Source organism: Conger conger, chromosome 5 (genome assembly GCF_963514075.1).
Source record: "Conger conger chromosome 5, fConCon1.1, whole genome shotgun sequence".
NCBI lineage: Eukaryota > Metazoa > Chordata > Actinopteri > Anguilliformes > Congridae > Conger > Conger conger.
This window is the reverse complement of record NC_083764.1, coordinates 27108288-27127798: the sequence shown is the minus strand read 5'-3', so window position 1 is coordinate 27127798 and position 19511 is coordinate 27108288. Positions and strand designations below refer to the sequence as shown.

General features: G+C 43.6%; 1 protein-coding gene across 2 annotated transcripts in view; it reads right to left on the bottom strand.

Moving 5' to 3' along the window:
• Positions 1–19222, bottom strand: part of LOC133128652 (forkhead box protein N3-like) — a 68175-nt gene extending 48953 nt beyond the window's left edge. For both annotated transcript variants that reach the window (XM_061242355.1, XM_061242356.1), the window contains exon 1: positions 19034–19222. The gene's annotated coding sequence lies outside the window, so the exon portion shown is untranslated. The remainder of the gene's footprint in view (positions 1–19033) is intronic.
• Positions 19223–19511: the final 289 nt, after the last annotated feature.

The window sequence follows — 19511 nt, the reverse complement described above, 5'->3', positions numbered from 1 at the left end:
GCCGGCCAGTGGCAAGCTATTATAATGACAACTACTGAGCACTTTGGATAATTAAATTGCATTTCTCACAGCTAGTCTAGCATAAAACACAATTTGGTCACACTTTAAAGAAAGTGTTCCTTTTAAATACTTCATGAAGCATATTGTTCATTATTATGTGCATTATTGTTCTGCAGTGGGTTGGTTGCATTTTCTCCTGGATTAGTGGGTTGGTTGCATTTTCTCCTGGATTAGTTAAGTATTATTTGTTTGCTTGCTGATTCTAAATTCAGTTTAGTTGTCATTATAGTGTTCTGTTGTGTACTTGTTTGTTTGTTAGCTATTACAAGTGGTGTTTATTTAGATTCAGTGAAACTGGGTTAGGTGTTTGTTTCTCTCAGGTAAGCTAGGCTATTAAGTTAGGCTATTGTTTTACTGGCTGGCAGGCCACAGCTTTTGTTGTAGGAGGAGCCAATACTTTGCACCCTGCTCAGGCTATTATTACTGGCACACCTGAACTCACTTCAGTGTGCATTATTGTTCTGCAGTGGGTTGGTTGCATTTTCTGTATTCAGTGTCAGTGTTATTTAAGCAGTTGTGTAGCACCAGCGGCAGCTGTGTGCGGCAGCCTCGGCTACTTGCCTCGGCGTACGAAGTCGCAGGTGTACAAAGTCGAGGGTGTCTATCTACGGGTGTCCATCGAGGCTGTCCGAGAGCCTGATGTTTGATTTTGTTTTTGCTGCCTGCCCTCATTCCACTGTGTAGTATTCCTCTTGTCCTCCCTAGTTCCCTCCATGTGTTTCCTTCCCATCCCTGTCCTCTCTCCTCTCCCCAGGTCCCAGTCAGGTAGGAGGTTCGCCTCCCGCCAACATGGGCAGAATATCTCTAACCTCATCTTTCCTCCCAGATCCCCTGGTATTGATCTCTGTGTGGCTGGTGGCCTCTGGAACTGCCAGTCCGCCGTCCAGAAAGCAGACTTCATATCTGCCTATGCCTCCCACCTCAACCTTGACTTTCTTGCTTTAACTGAAACGTGGCTCTCACCAGAGAACACGGCCACCCCGGCTGCCCTTTCCTCTGCCTTCTCTTTTTCCCCACACACCCAGATCCTCTGGCAGAGGAGGTGGCACAGGTCTCCTAATCTCATCCTCATGGAGATCTAGTGTCTTCTCCTCATCCCTCTCCTTCTCCTCTTTTGAATTTCATGCGGTTTCTGTTACTCTGCTGTGCAAACTGTTTATTATTGTTGTTTATCGCCCCCCGGGTCCTCTGGGGAACTTTTTGGATGAGATGGACCCCCCTGATCCTCCTGGGTGACTTCAACCTCAACTCAGAGTCCACCCAGTCTACCTTTCTCTCCCTCCTCTCTTCTTTTGACCTTACCCTCACTCTTTCCCCTCCCACCCACAAAGCAGGCAACCTTCTTGACCTCATCTTCACAAGGAGCTGCACAACAACCAACCTCTCTGTAACACCACTCCATATATCTGACCACTCCTTCATCTCTTTCTCTCTTCCTCTCCTCTAACACCCATCCATCTCTCCCACCATCCACTGTCACCTATCGATGGAACCTACGCCACCTGTCTTCCTCCACCCTCTCATCTACAATCCTCTCCTCCCTACCATCTGCGGAGTCTTTCTCTCGACTGTCTCCCGATGATGCGGCTACAACTCTCATGTCCTCCCTCTCATCTTCCTTAAAATTAGCGCGGCCGCCTCTAATCCCCGCAAACTGTTTTCAACTTTCTCCTCTCTTCTGGCCCCCCCTCCCCCCCCCACCCCCCTCATCACTCACACCTGATGACTTTGTCTCCTTTTTTGAAAAGAAGGTCGATGCTATTCGCAATTCCTTCTCCCAACCCTCCACCCCTGCTGACCCTCCTACCCTCCCCAACTCCCTAACCTCCTTTTCTCCCCTCTCTGACGCCGACACACTGAAACTCTTTACTTCCCACCGCCCAACCACCTGTCCTCTTGACCCCTTCCCCTCTCCCCTCCTACAATCTATATCTGATGACATTCTCCCTTTTCTCTCCTCTCTAATCAACACCTCCCTCTCTTCCGGCACCATGCCCTCTTCCCTGAAGAGGGCCAGAGTCACTCCCCTGCTCAAAAAACCTACTCTTGACCCCTCTGCCCTGAACAACTACCGGCCTGTCTCTCTTCTTCCCTTTCTCGCTAAAACTCTGGAACGGGCGGTCTGCTCCCAACTGTCCACTTATCTTCTCCAGAACAATCTCCATGACCCCAACCAGTCTGGCTTCAAGAGTGGCCACTCCACTGAAATCGCCCTGCTCGCGGTCACTGAGGCACTCCACTCTGCTAAAGCAAAATCCCTCTCCTCTGTCCTCATCTTCCTCGACCTGTCAGCCGCCTTCGATACAGTCAACCATGAGATTCTGCTCTCATCGCTGTCTGGGATGGGTGTCATAGGTTCTGCACTCGCTTGGTTTTCCTCCTACCTCTCTGGTCGCTCCTACCAGGTGACTTGGAGGGGCGCAGTCTCCGACCCTCACCCCCTACGAACTGGAGTCCCGCAGGGCTCGGTTCTTGGGCCTCTCCTCTTCTTGCTATACACCATGTCTCTTGGTTCTGTTATCTCTTCCCACGGCTTTTCTTATCATTCCTACGCTGATGACACCCAACTCTTCATTTCCTTCCCCCCCGACACCCAAATCACCACACGGATCTCTGCCTGCTTGGCTGATATCTCTGCGTGGATGACTTCCCATCACCTGAAGCTCAACCTTGCCAAAACTGAGCTTCTCTACATCCCTGCTAAGTCCTCTCCGTCAATCGACCTCTCATTGACTGTTGAGGACTTTGTAGTTTCCTCCTCCCGTACGGCAAAGAATCTTGGGGTGACTCTTGATAACTGCCTCACCCTGGCTCCACAAGTATTCTCCACTGCCAGAACCTGCAGGTTCTTTCTGTATAATATACGCCGTATCCGTCATCTCCTGACTGAGAAAGCCACCCAGCTCCTAGTCCAGGCGCTCGTCATTTCCCGCCTGGTCCAGAATGCTGCAGCCCGCCTGATCACCAGTCAGCCCAGGTCGGCTCATGTCACCCCACTTCTCATTGGCCTCCACTGGCTTCCTATTGCCGCACGCATCCGTTTCAAGGCCCTAGTGTTGGCATTTCAGGCTGCTAAGGGGACTGCCCCACCTTACATACAATCCCTGATCACTCCCTACTCCCCAGCTAGACCACTCCGGTCTGCCAGCTCTGGTCGCCTTACGGTTCCCTCTCTACGTGCACCTGGCGGTCGAGCTGCACGTTCACGCCTGTTTTCCGTTCTGGTTCCTCAGTGGTGGAATGACTTGCCTACCACTGTCAGAACAGCAGAATCCCTCCCCCTATTTCGACGCAGACTCAAAACCCACCTTTTCAAACTCTACCTTAGTCCTCCCTCCTGATTTCCCCTGCCCCTCCTTTCTGATATCCCTATCCTTGTCTAAATAAAAAAATAAAAAAATAAAAATTAAAAATTAAAAAAAAATTGCACTTCTGATGACAACTATGTTTAGAACAGCATTTCCTGTGTATTTTGCTAGTTTCTGGATGTGATGCTCTGACTTATGGTAGAACCTATGCACTTGTAAGTCGCTTTGGATTAAAAGCGTCTGCCAAATGACTAAAATGTAAATGTAAATGTAAATGCATATGTAAAGCAAAATGTCGTACTTCATAAAGGGAGATATGACACCTCCTTATGCAACGCATTACACCCAATGTGACATGTCACCTGGCTAAAGGCTAAACGTTATAAAGGGTAACATAAAACACTTAATTAGGATGCTACGCTTACTGTGGCCAAACACATGGGGCTATATTTTCCAGAATCAACTCTGTACGGTGTATTGCCCAGTCAGTCACCTGGTGAGGTGCATGGGCAGGTGGAAAATGGGCTGGATAATGCTTACTATATAATCAGTGAGTGTGGTACACCTAGATTAATTTATATCCAATCAAATTAACTCTTTTCATTACCATTAAAATCCATGCATATCGCGCAGGTAGGATTGGCATTTGCCATAGTCCCTAAGAATACAATGGAAGACGAGGATAAGCCAGATATTTCTCCCAAAAAGTTATTTTATGGCAGGTACACACATGCGCTGAAAAAAAAAATGGACTTCTAACAAATCTCATAAATAAGAGTAATCCATTTGAAAATCCGTCCAATGCATTTACTTCTGTCAGAATTTCAATAATACATTTATAAGCATTTATTATGGGCTAGTTTTAATTCCCCATTAAACCTGTAGCTCAATACTTTAAATGAGCTATTCTATAGCGGAAAAATACTAACACGTTTTTCAAGTATACTAAACAAAATAAAACCAGGGAAGATCATAACACAGGCTATCAACTGCTGCGCAAACGAAACAAAAAAAAATAACACTAAATGAAATAATTAATTCATTTGAATAATATGGCTTGAACTGAGGGATTTGAACTGAGCGATTTTCTTTCGAGTAGAACACAGGTGTTTGGGTTTTTCACGCTTGCTTATGTGACGTTCTCCTTGGTTGTTTTCACTCAAACTTGACCCAAATACTTGAACTTGATTTTCAGGCCTCCAGACATGCACATCATGTTGTTGTTAATCGGTCTCTTTGACATTGAGTAGGCCTACAACCAGATAATATTAGCGAGGAAGATATGCGAGGAAATAACTAATTTACTAAATGCAGATTGCATATACAGTACTGGCATAAATTATAAACACTGTGCAGTTTAGTTCATTTAACTGCAAAATAGACTGCTGAGTGATCATTGTAGATGTAATGATCATTGGTGTTTAAAACTAATGGTAATTATGTCTTTACAAATACATCAATATTACATTCATGACATTACTACCAAGAGAGAAATGGCAAAATATCGGATTAATTGTGAAACAGTTTACAAATGCAGTCAAACCAGTAAGCGCTACTGTAGCTATTATTTCAACTGTCACCTAATTAAAATGAAAAGATTGTTCAAGTTGCGTTATGCCATTCTTCTCATTACAGCAATTAAAATTATTAAGAAAAAAAACAGCGAACCAGTAAACCAATGCATGTTCCTGCTTCTGGGATTTAGCAATATCAAAGAAAAAGTGAACAGTATACTATCAATGAAAACTGTTCATTACTGAACTTGTGCCTTTGTCCTGGGTTGAGCTGGTGGGTGGCAAAAGGGTGAAATGTGTGTCTGACCTGAAAATTGCAATAGGCTACATCGAACTGTCAATGAGCTGCTCACTCTTGACTGACATGGCGTGAGCAGGGGCTCTCCTCCCACTTTAGTGTGCTGCAAGAATAACCAGAGGCATCTGGATCGTCCGGAAAACGCAAAATTACTAGCTCGCAACACGGCAGACGCCGGTGGCCCATGAAGTCACTTGGTGTCATGAGCTTGATGTTGTGAAAACCTAAATCAGCCCAAAGAAAATTGGTCCCCTTGACTCATGCTCCAATAGCCATGAGAAATTAGGTGATATACTATCACCTACTCTTAGTTCACAAGATGGCATTGACCGTCAGTTGGTCTTGGTCCTCCACTAGACATTGAGGTGCTGAGGTGATGTTTCTGGCTCTGAATCTTCTCACATACCCTTTTGTTTAACATCTAATGACTTTCCACCCCAGAACCTCCCTTCAAAAAAACATGCAGTAATGATTTTGGGGTAGAAGATGTTAAACAAAAAGGTACGTGGGTATCAAACACAGCAGGTGAAACTGGTGTCCTTGGTGCAATGTCAATGGAGTGACCTTTGAGTGCTACCACTATTTCACACTCTGGATATCGCTTTCAGGGTTAATAGGGCTACATTCAGCCATGCAATATGAAGTGGACAGACTGGTAATCCATTTTTCTTCAGCTTTACAATAAAGTCAAACACAACACAAATTCCTCTGCAGTCCTCAAAGTGCTGCTTTGCCTGTTTTCAGCAGAGGGTAGGAAAATGTCTTCTGTCTTAGGAGCAGCTGTGATTAATCGCACAGCTGGTTTTTCAGTCCAGAGAACACAGGGAAATGAGTCCTTATGGATGGCATCCTCCCATTAAAAATCTTGGCAAAACATCAATCACTCTTCACCTTTATGCTAATCAAGCCAAATACGCCATAGTAATGAATAACATTTTTTAAACATTTATAAAAAGAGAAGACATCAAATGCACACACAAGATGATAGATATAAATATAAAAAGGAATAACATCCCTAAATATATATAAAAACGTCAGCTATCAAATAGATCTGATACACGTCAATTGCAATAGTTTTTTCCCCACATAGATCTTTTTTGGGGAGGGGGGGGGGGGGGGCATTCCTCATCTTCTCTTGGCTCTAAGCTAAAAGCCCTAGATTTTCTTGCTGACGTGATGCTCGTCCTTGCTGTGGTGTCGCCGCGGACAACCTGGGATGCGTACAAGCTGGTTACCATGGCAACAAGGCACAGCTACTGCTTGAGCAGCAGCCAGTATTCCTTCACCCATTAACCCTAGGGCCTCCTCTGCTGTCGGAACACACTGCATGGAAAAAAGTGCTTGAGCTTTCTGGCCTGCAAGAAAAAATGTATCCCTTGACTTAACCCTTTGAAGAACAGGTTTCTTTGGGACATTCTAAATCAGTGTTCTAGATTTCCACTGCTTTCAATTGCCAGTAGTACATCAGAATATAAATAAATAATAATAAATAAAATAGCAAAGACTACTGAAATAGATCACAGAAAACATCAGCCAGCAAAAGGTGCTGTATGATATAATGATATAAATATAGTCCTTTTTTGTTGCTATATACTCTGTATCAGCTAACGTGTTTGATCCGTCTTCCCTGCTCTCCCAATCCACATTTAACATACTATGTGCCGTAAGCAGCCCTTCTGGATTAGAGAGGGATCATCTTGACAGAACGAGTTCAGTTACCATTCAAGCGTCCCCCCTTCCATGCTGTTCACACTTGGTGGACAAAGGATAGATCACTGTGGAATTCTGGAACTCTGTGTGACTTTGGAATTCTGGAACTCTTATGAGCTTCAGGGATTGAACTTGGCACACCCACAGTGGGGATCGTGTCATGCCAAAACTAGCCAAGGCTCACAATTTATCCAGGTTGCACAACAGTGTTTTTTTAATTATCTAACAGCTCCCATTGCTGTGGCAACATTATAGCATTCCCCTCAATGCCCAAGTTTTTCAAGTAGCTGGCAAATGACCTCAGATGAACAAAAATGTTATAGCAAACCAGCTTTAGCATTGTTACACGTACTGCACAATACTGGAAACACAGGCACAGGCACGTTCTGGGACCTGGAATAGTTCTGGCATGACAGAGAGAGCAGTAAATGAAAGATGCAGGTCTTCAGCACCCAGAAAAGCAATGACTCCCACCAAACCCAGATGACATAGCCTATATCTGTCACCTTTATCCATTATCATCATTATCAGTCCTTTCTTCAGAGACGCTTCATAAAATTAAGTTAATTTACTCACTTGTTAGTGTTTGGTAGAGATGGGAGTGTTAGATCAAATCCAAATTGAACTTAACAATTCTATCATTGAGATCAAGTCTTCATATTGATTCATGAGAGTGAGCTACTCTCCAGCTACTTTTCTTTCTGAACAGTCTAAACTCTCCTTGAGCAAAATAAAATGCATGCATATTTTCAGACACACAGCTTTCCAATAAAATACTTTCAATATGACCAATACCCTCAAAATGATTTATTTCAATTCCCTTGAGAAAGTAAGGGTTAGGTTGATGTTAACGAAAGTCTCCTTCGTCCCACCTTAGTGATGCTGTTTATGAGGCAGAAATGGTCATCTTAACAGTGAGGCTCTGCCTCTCTTTCTGTGCCCAAACGTAGCCTGGAGATACCATAGCCAGACATGGACTCAAAATGAGGCCCTCTGATCTGGGGTGGTTATGGTAGACACCTCAGAAACAGAGACAGGCAGCATCTGTGCATTTCTGTGTGAACACCCCAGGATAAGAAGGTCAGTTAGGTGGGGAACAACTGCACTTCCTCTACTTTTGTCCAGATTGCTTTTTCAGGCTTTAGTCCCAAATTTATTTCTGACCAATCTCTATTTTTTAGTACCGTTAAGAAAAAGGTTACCACAAAATGCTGAAAAAAAGAAAACAACATTGGAGCCAATTTTAGTTCTTTTTTTTGTTTTGCCAGAAGCACGTTCACTTGATATTTTGACAAAAAAAAATACCGACCCATTAAATTTTTGGCATAATAAGACAGGCTGGCACAATGGCTGTGAACACATTTGTTGATCTTTGGCCCCCTAGTGGCAAATATCAGTACTGTCAAAGGAGCCCAGCTCAACTGAAAAATGCCAGCGGTACTGAGGTCAGCAACATCTATCCGCACTCAATTGAGCTCTTGAACCTTGTTCTTTCCTGAAAATGGCAGAACTAAGAGGATAGAATTCAACTGGGTGGAGTGTAGAGGGGCTGGTTCAATCCCCCGCTCTGCATGTGTCAAAGTGTCCCAATGCCAATAAATGCCAATGTCCCTGATCAAGACACCTGACCCCTAATTGCTCCCAATCAACTGACTGACATACCACTGGCGTGTGAATGGATGAATAAAAGCCATTAATTGTACAACAGTTTAGTTTACGTATTTATTTTTTGTACTCATTACCAGACTTGTGACGGTCAATTACCATTTTCCACATTTCATTCTTTGTTTGCGCAGCTCACCTGACAAGTATGATATCTTATAATAACTCATATTTTGCCAAATAAACCATGCCTAACGACCTCAGATATACTTGACGTTGTTACAGTAGTATGCAAACTGCAGCAGTTATAAAAGTTGAGTATCATAGAGTTGTTGCCCAGATTAGCACAACGCCAAGACATTAAAATATATGAGTCTCATGATCCACCAAGGTATTTAGTTGCCATCCACATGATTTTAGTTTTTAGGTTCTGTGGATACTGAGTGGGCCTTAAATCAAAGCCTGTGCTGCCTTTGGCATCTTCTCTCTTAAGCTGTGACCTATGACCTTGGTGCCAGAATGCAGCAACCTTGTTTCTTTTCAGACACCATCTCTCCTATTTCAAGAGTACGGCTGTCTGTTAATCACTACCAAAACAAAGGGGTAGCCTGCTCAAGAATATGCAATTACAGGCTGTCCTAGATGGCACGTCCAGCTTGGAGCCGTGTCCCACCAGAGCAGGGGTCGGCAACCCTGGTCCTGGAGAGCCGCAGGGTGTGCTGGCTTTTGTCTCCACCTAAAAATAAGCAACCAATTCAGACCCAAGAAACCAGGTGAGGCGAGTTAACTGTGTAATCAACGGCTTTCATTTATCAATTAATGCCAAGTAACAACGAAAGCCAGCACACCCTGCGGCTCTCCAGGACCAGGGTTGCCGACCCCTGCACCAGAGAATCAGATCCTGATCCCGTGTGGTCTGCGGCCCAGAGACCCATGCACAGTTGGTCTTGACATCCCACAAGGAGGGAGGGTTTAGTCAGCAGGACATCAGCTAATCTTATCAAATGAAACTAGCTCCTGAAGTTGACCTTATGGCAGAGCATGTGACCTGTACACCAATCTTGGGGAGCAACTGAATCATGAACCTACATCAATACTGCTGGGACACCATAGCTCTCCCAAACAAGTAACTGGTTTGGTTGGAGAGTGGTTAAAACCTAGAGCAGGAGACTGCACAGCTTTCCACTTTCCTTCAGCAAACAGCACCGTATCTTGCTGTCGCACACCCAGACTTTGCTTCTGCCAGTGATACCATGGCAACAGGGGAGTGACATAATCTCCACTCCAGGAGCTTGGCAAATGGCACAACACCCTATATGGCTTGCTTTAGCCAGAGAGTTTAGCTTAAAAAAGTTTGCAGCCAAGGAAGTATTTCTGGGTCATACTATATAGAAGGGTGCAGGTGCTTTCAGACTGCATCAACAATTTACAATGTGCATTTATTTTTGTTTTAACTTTGAAAAATCATTTATCATGGTTTTTGAAGGCTCCAAAAATTGTCCCAGTGTATTCCTATTGGAGCCGTGTTTAAGGAAGCAGCAAAGGGTCGTAGGGCAGCCTGTAGCGTAATGGTTAAGGTAAATGACTGGGACATGCATGGTCGGTGGTTCTAATCCCGGTGCAGCCACAATAAGATCCGCACAGCCGTTGGGCCCTTGAGCAAGGCCCTTAACCCTGCATTGCTCCAGGGGAGGATTGTCTCCTGCTTAGTCTAATCAACTGTATGTCGCTCTGGATAAGAGCGTCTGCCAAATGCCAATAATTTAATGTAATATAATGGTTATCAAACTCAATTCTGAAGCCATCAGCAAAATGATGGTCTGTACTATTCACAGTCATCGGAGACTATCCAAAGGGCCTGGGTTCAAAAATAGCAAACCTATCAATTAATGACTATAGTCATGTTCTGTGAAGCTCTGCAGATTTCTAAATGTTTCTATTGCAATGGGGTGGGGGTAAAGCGATGCAGTGCCTCCCTGAGCCACTGAAAACATCTCAAAGTCATCCTGTCCTCCAACGGCTGTAGTTTGACAGGAGCTGCCAAAGAAAGAGAGAGAGGAACAGTGCCACCATGATTGGATCTCCTACCTTGGGGAAAGCACTGACGCTGAGCTGCTTGACACCAGACAGGACCCGACAGCCTGGCAACAGACACATTTCCACCGGGACGAGTCGACACCTGGCATTCTGCCACTACAACTCCGTGGACTTTTTTAATGTCTTGCCCCAAGAGTTCTCCCACCTCTCTTTGTCATTTCCTCCTGCTGCCACTGAGACACTGAAGGACTGCCCCTTTCCTCTGTAAGATTATTCCTCCTGTGCCATCCTTGGCCTGAGAATTAATCTTCTTTTTTTCTCGATTGTCTGAATCGGTGCCTCATGATGTTGGGACCTCTGGGATATGACACCACACTGTCACACCTGACATCATCTTCTGGGTCAAATACGTCATTGTTTTGGATTCAAATACTTTTCTATGCTTTGCTGAGCTTGTCTGATGCATTGTAACCCAATAAATACTCTCATAGTGTAAACCCTACCTTCCGGTCCTCTTGGTTGACTTAATTGCACCAGGCAAGATCAATCGAGCATAGAAAAGTATTTGAATCCAAAACAATTATTGGATTCACAGCTATTTGAACCAGGTCTGACACATTCTTGTGTTCTTGGGAAGAACATTCTTGCCATGTGTTCTTGACGAGACTGGTTTTGCAAAAACACATGGCTATATTTCTCAATATATGTTCTTGTCCATTCTTGTGTTCTCACATTATCTTTCACAGCCCAAGGGTGCATCAGATGAATTATTGCCAACCGAGGATGGACATAATATCCTAGCATTCATTGCGAGATGGCAAGCCAAGCTCACAAATCAAGTTTTTAGTTTCACCATTTTTGCAATAAATGTTGCTAAAATCTTAATGAGAAAAAAAAAAAAAGGCAATACATATGTATTATAATCACCAAATCTTAGCTCATTTTATGCATACAACATAGCATATACACTCAGTGAGCACTTAATTAGGTATTATTAAACTTTTTGACTTTAGACTTACTGGTCTTCTGCTGCTGTGGCCTATCCACTTAAGAGGTTTGACATGTTGCGTGTTCAGAGATGCAATTCTGCAAACTCCTCTTGTAATGTGAGGTTATTTGCATTATTCTCACCTTCCTGTCAGCTTTGACCAGTCTGGCCCTTCTCCACTGACCTCTCTCATTAACAATTAGTCTCTATCTGCAGAACTGCTGTTCACTGGATGTTTTTTATTTTTTGCACCATTCACTGAAAATCCCAGGAGATCAACAGTTTCTGAGATATTCAAACCACCCTGTCTGGCACCAATAATCATTCCACGGTATAAGTCACTTAGATCAGATTTCTTCCCCATTCTGACATTATGGTCTGAAAAACAGTTGAACCTCTTGACCATGTCTGCATGCTTTTATGCATTTAGTTTCTCCCACATGATTGGCTGATTAAATATTTGCATTAACAAGCTGGTGTACAGGTCTACCTAATAAAGTGCTCAGTGGGTTTGCAACTACAGCCTTGCTTGGCTACATTGCCATTATTTGCATTTGTTTCAATTTGTTATAAGTGGTATGCTAACCTCTGCCTTGACCGTCACATTTTATTGTTGCATTCAGGTAAGCTACTGTAGCTACCAAAATATGGAGCGGATTCTTGTTCATCAATCAACTTGGTAAATGGCCTGGAATCTTCCTCTGATGTCTCTATTTCATTAAAATGACTATTTTACAATGAAACTACAGAAAAATAGTAATTTATCCATTGTATATGATTGGGAATATTGTTTTTCACTTTGTCACAAAATTGGTCTTAAATTGCATTGCAACTCCACTCATGTATTGCTTTTATACAACAGTTCTACTACAAACTGTTAATCAACTGGCTGCTAGCTTTAACTAGGCTAGTTAAAATGAGTGAATCCATCCATCAGAATTTGTTGGGAATGTAAACACAATAATATTATTTTAGCAATGGTAATTCATATTTTTGGTGGTATTTCAAAATAGGATTCATTCATGTATCAATATTTATCTTATGCATTTAAAACAGTGTTTTAGTGTTATTATGCAAATATACTTAATGTTATGTTGAAAAAGAATGCATTTTACGGGCAAGATTTTACAAGCTGTGTAAATCTCAACAATGCGTAAATCTAAATGGGCTAATCTAAAACGACATCATGAATTGAAATTGAACCATAATTAAAATTCCAATTTAATTGTCAATATGCCTTTTGAAGATGACGATAACCTGGCCAGTAATGTTAATATTACATCGGTAGTGAAAAATGCGACTTGACTTGCCTTAACTTGGGACTCGACTTGACTTGACATAACCTGTGACTTGACTTGCTGAAGAAAAAATTACTTGAGATTTTCTTGAGACTTGGACCAAATGTTTTGAGCACTTGTGACATCAATAAGAGGGACTGGTCCCATTTCAGGGAACATTCTTGCGTTCTTGATATTGAAAAACACATTTGAGATGCAATGCATGCTTGTGACGTGTGCATGAGCTACCATCATTTGTAGTAGTCATTCCTGACAGTCGCTCACTACTCTCCACTTTGTGTACCTAATTTCTTTGTAAAGCTGCTTTACTATGGTTTTGGTTATATTTTTGGTCCAATTGTAGACAAACTGCTGCCTACTTAAAACATTAAAGTGAACAAAACGTCCATTTCACATGCTGTTCTTTAGCTAGCTAATGGATTTAGGTTGCTTCTTTCATGTTTCTTTCTTTTCGGATGCATCCTCGATAAAAGGGGCAGATCAAGAACACATCCTGGAATTTGATCCCTTCTTGTTTTCTTGTGTTCTTGAAATTGGAAGTTAACTTGTTCCTTGAAAGATGGCGCTAAACAAGTTAGAGAACACAAGAACGGATATTGAGAAACACTCTATGTCTCAGTCCCGGCCCCTACCACAGGTGTTAATCAAGGCTCAGCCATATGACATAACATAATATCATATAGACTCACAATGCAATGTACTACAGGGCCTTTCCACCCACATTGCTCTATACACTTTGCCCCCGCTCTCCACCCTCCACCTAAACTACTCTTTGTTCCCACTGCACAGGGTAAGACACATTCCTGGCCAGGGACATACAGTGGGACATACAGTACACTCAGCAAAACACTTTAAAAATAGCTCTTTTCTGTTGGGTGTTAGATTGCAAAACACAAGTGAATGACTGTGACAATTTGGAAATGGACTATCTTCATGCCAGGCCCTTTCTGTCCTGCTGTAGCCATGGGAAATGTGTTTGTGATGCACTCAGATTGACTGCGCACTGTGATGCACTCAGATTTGCTCCGCCATTATTCCCGGATGCCTTTGGTGAGCGTTTCCGTCATGGAGTAAATGAGCACTTAACAGATGAATACAGGTGGAGTGGACCAAGGGCACTCCATGAGCTAATACGACAGCAGGGAAAAAAGCTTTTTATGTAGCTCTGAGGGGAAATTGTGCTTTTTAAGAAGCAAGCCAAATACCCCTGGAAGGCTGCCTGCTGATGGCTCATGGTGATTTTACACATCAAATGGAGGTTGCTATGACACAGCTTTGACTAGCAGCTCGCAAATACTTCTAAGGAAAATTGTTGTTGAAATAAATAAAAGGAAGGCCTGATGGAAAACACGTGGCATCATGTGAATCCAGACGCGGAAGTTCTTAAAGCCTATGAAGTGGACCAACCAGATACTGGATAGTACTGACAAGTTCTTAATATGGGCTGCCTAGGGCTCAAGCCCCAGCCATGTAATTATCAATCTGTAACTGGGAGTTTGCAGTGGCAGAACACAGCTCAGAGTTGGGGGTTCAAGACAGCCATCTATAGAGTTTCTTGAGATGCCATTGATTAGTTGCTCCAGAGAACATGAGTGAGAGACACACCTGATCAGTATTAGCGTTCCAGTAGTACTATACAGTAAGCAGCCTATCATGTGTGAGTGTGCTTGTGTACACAGCTAAGCTACAGTGTCTCTTGAGCCAGCTGCAGGTGTCACCGTGGTAATTGGAGGCCTCTTTGTTAGAAAGCTTTCCTTCAGCAGACAGAAAATCAGCTGCTCCTCATTCCATATTCTTATGCAGCATCTGCAACGCCATGAACCATCAGTTTGTGTATTTGTTTGGCCACACTTGGTCCACTGTGACATAAACCCTCACAATCCTTTTCCCCCAATTCATGATGAGTTAGTATTTCCATATCTCTCCATGGCCTGAAAACATTCTTATCTTCTCAGAAGCTGACACCAGCAGGAAGCTCTGATGGCAACATCACTGAAGACAGACAGAGATGCAGAGAAGAGGAGAAATTCATAAAAAGCAAATCAAAGAGCCATTCGAACAGTAGAGAATGGGTGCTGCGTTTGCCTTATTTCAGAGCATCGGTTGTCCAAAAAAGCCACAGTGACACTTGAGAAAGCAACCATGGAATGTGGATAAAGCGCACATTTACCATAGAGTCTGCGGTTTCTATTCTCAAACACCACTCCGCAGTTCTTAGATCTGAATAGATAAGAAAACAGACAATCAATCTGGACTGCATCAGCTGTGTGTGTATGTGTGTGTGTCGGTGTGTGCTCATGCGCACGTATGTGCAGTGTGTGTTATGCATGTCTGTGTGTCTATTGGAATGTGAATCCACAAATTTGACAAGCAGCTCACTCAGCAGGACTGTCAGAGAATACTGGTATAGGACACAGCCTCCCACAGACAAAACACCTGCAATTGGAGAGCTGTTAGTCATGGGCCACTTTTAATACACCACAGAGCCTGGTTAGATAGCATCAAACGAGTTTTGGTTCAATACCCCACAGAACTCTGTTAGCTTCCCGATGAAGCACAGCTGTATACACCATAGAGAGCTGAAAGAGACTCCAAGTTAAGCCTGATATCCTATGAGGTATCACTCCACCTGCAGAGCTCCCAGAAATGGCAAAAGCCTCTATCCAGTCGATACTGGGATAAAGACAAATGTTTTCGGGAGTTTTAAAGTGACTGCCAAATGAAAAATCTGTTTGGATTCTGAACCAAAATTGTATTGTTATTGTATTGTATTGTTACTGTTATTTATGTATAGCATTTCTTGGTCATAAATATTTTTGTTCAATACCTGTGTATTGCTGTCGTCTATGCTTTACGTAAGTATGCCTCCTTCACAGCAAAGCATTTTTGATTTGAACTTGAATTTGAGTGAGAGGGATTCAACAAGACTTTTTCATTAAAATAAGCTTTTTGTATTCCAAGCCGAGAATAAAAAATACTGTAAGCCAGAGAAAACAGGACTCTTGGAATGTCATCGCAGCTGCTGGTCTAAGAGGAGTCACCACTCACTGCAGACTGCTGTGATGACACGCACATATAGTTGGGCTTATCTCTGTCTCTATGGCAACCGAGTCCCTGAGCAGTTCTTATAAACTCTGAATAGAGCCTCAAAGTACTGGTCCAGGATCAGTAGCTTGCTTTTCACAGTAGAGGGGTGTCTACCATTTAAGAGCCCTACAGCAGTCAGAGGCAGGTATCTTCAAGTGCAGTACCTAGAGTTAGGAATCGACCGGTCAAGTTTTTATTGTAGATATTGTGGATATTTATTTAGCCCCTGTACTGGCAATGGAGAGGCCCATTTATTTAAAATACCTGTTGCGGAGCAGGACAAGAATAAACTGACCCAAGATCAACGTAGGCTGCTGGACCAGAGACTGCAAGCCTATCAGGGTGTACACTGTCAAAGAAATTGTTCCCCTCCAAAATTGGCTCAGCCCCAGTCCCCTTGAACACTCCACCCCTGTACCAAAGTTACTCTGGCAACAACACCTCCCACTTCCATTCCCAACACATAGAGCAGAGTTTCCCCAATGCACACAATAACATAATATTAATGACTGACAGCATTTTCTATGACCAATATTCACACAAAGCTTAGCCAAGCATCTTTAAACATTGCATTTATGGCTCTAGGTCTATATGACTGCACGTACACTTTAATCCAATTAAATATGTTTTTAATTGGATTAAATGAAAGTTTGCAGAAGGGTGAAACTAATGTTACCATGGCATGAAACAAACACATTCCATGGCCCACCTCAGCCAACCCACTCATGTTCCACAATCTATGAATCCCCGCCGCTCAGCATTATAGTGGCAACCGCAAGATGTGGTCTGTTTGCACGGTTTGTTTGTATTACGTCCAAAGCTCTGGCAGTGTCCAGTCTGGTTCATCGGTCTGGGTTTTCCTGGGTGGAGAACCGCAAGGAAGCTCGGGCACAGAAACAAGCAATTGGCTAAGTCTTATCCTCAAAGAGTTCCTTCAGACTGCAAATAGCGCTAACCCTGTTGGTCTTCAGCTGAGATGGGCATTTCTGAATGAGCACAGCTTCGTCTCACGACAACAGGAGCAATTAAAGTCCAATTAACTCTCTAGGAAATGACAAGCACACAAAACCACCATGTCCATGCAGTTCATGAACTGTAGAAAATGAGACATGCACTATCACACCACTATCATGCGTCACTAATTTTGTTATGACTTCTACTTCCAGTAGATTGTCAAGTTCATCACCTACGTAGTGTGTCATACAAGATAAAACACACACATATACACTCACTGACACTTTATTAGGAACACCTATTTATTCATGCAATTATCTAATCAGCCAATCGTGTGGCAGCAGAGCAATGCTTAAAATCATGCAGATACGGGTCAGGAGCTTCAGTTAATGTTCACATCAACCATCACAATGGGGTAAAAATGTGATCTCAGTGATTTTGACCATGGCATAATCGTTGGTGCCAGACCTTGAGTATTTCTGTAACTGCTGATCTTCTGTGATTTTCACGCACAACACGCACAAAATCCGGTGAGCGGCAGTTCTGCGGACGGAAATGCCTTGTTGATGAGAGGTAACAGAGAATTGCCAGACTAGTTTGAGCTGACAGAAAGGTAACTCATATAACCACTCTGTACAATTGTGATGAGCAGAAAAGCATCAACACGTCGAACCTTTAGGTGGATGGGCTACAACAGCAGAAGACCACGTCAGGTTCCACTGCAGTGGGCACAGGCTCACCAAAAATGTAGCCTGGTCTGATGAATGCTGTGGTATACAGATGTTAGGGTCAAAATTTGGTGATGACAGCATGAATCTATGGACCCAACCTGCCTTGTGTTAACCGTCCAGGCTGATAGCGGTGGTTTAATGGTGCGGGGAATGTTTTCTTGGCACACTTTGGGCCTGTTAATATCAATCAATCATCCCTTGAATGCCACAGCCTATTTAAGTATTGTTACTGACCATGTACATCCCTTCATGGCCATTCAATGTACCCATCTTCTAAAGGCTACTTTAGAGATACTTTAGAGGCTACTTTGCAAGATAATGTCAAAAAAGTCATCTCAAACTGGTTTCATGAACATGACAATGTTCTTCGGTGGCCTTCCCAGTCACCGGATCTGAATCCAATAGAAAATCTTTGGGATATGGTAGAACAGAAGATTTGCAGCATGAATGTGCAGCTTCCAAATCTGCATTAATTGTGCGATGCAATCATGGCAACATGGAACAGAATCTCAAAGGAATGTTTTCAACTTATGGAATCCATGCCACAAAGAATTGAGGCTGTTTTGAATGCAAAGGGAGGCCCTACCCAGTATTAGTATAGAGTTCCTAATAAAGTGCTCAGTGAGTGTACATGCGCACCAACGCAGTTACACAATGACTACACATAACTACATACAGGGTGAGCAACTCGACATACACATGGACAGACACACACACGCGCACATGCGCACATGCGCACATACACACACACACACACACACACACACACTTCCAACTACATTATATAACTGCAGTGACTTCATGTTCCAGAGCAGTTTCCCTCCCTCCTCCTGCTGGTACTCACTTATGGGGAATGCCTGGAGAGTGTTCTCTGCTGCCACAGTGTCAGTACACATCTGCTTTAATGGCCTGTTTTCCATCCGTCCAGCAAACTGCTATTACATCACAGCCGCTCAGTCCAACAAACTTTGTTTACAGGATTTATTCTCCTCTGAACATGTTGACAACACTCTACATTCTGAAATTCTCACAAGCAGAAGAAAATAATAAAATCATGTAGGCAGTCACTTAAGGGAATAAGACATCATCACCTCTTGTAACTGGGAAAGATAGGGACTGGTCTGGTTGAGGGGGGGGGGGGGGGGGGGGGGCGAGGGCAGTGGAACAAAACAAAACAAACAAAACTTTGTTTCTCGCCCTCTCAGCATATGAGACACCCCCCTACCCCCACCCCCAATAACAACCACCACTGCCACACTCTCACAGTCTAGCCCTGCCTCCTTATCTAATTTCCACAAAACTATTTTGTTTTTGTGTCACCCCCCACCCCCACCCCCATGCCTGTGTTGAATCACCACCCTTGTGGAGAGTGCTCACACCACGGTCCCGCTCCTTGCCGGGGTGGAGATGCCTCCTGACAGCCAATAAACAATCCTCTGCTCTCACCTTTCAATCCCGATGTTCCCCCGAAAGCCTCCTCCACATGAGCCTGTACTCCGGCCGCTAAATCCCACGGGCTAATCCCTCCATTTCTGCCATGGGTTCCGTGCCTTCCTTTCTCTTTTTCTTCTTTTTCTCCTGCTGTGACCACAGGAGCTATGTCGTTCCTATAGCCTCTATTTCTCTGTCTTTCTCTCTCCCTCCCTCTCTCGTTCTCTGTCTCCTTCTCGCTCTCGGAGCTCCGGTGCTGAGACAGCCCAGCAGAGAGAGGTGGCCGTTATCTGCTGGGTCCTAGTGTACCCTGTGTTGAGTGAAAGAATGCCATTGTTCCTTCCTGTGTGCCCTCAGCAGACCCCTGCTCAGACACGCACTCCCAGGCTAAAGATCTGCATCGAGGCTGTGATTCAACACACCCAAAGGGTCTGCTAAGAACTTCCGAAGAAGTAGTAGAAGAACAACAACAACAAGAAGACCCATTCCAGAT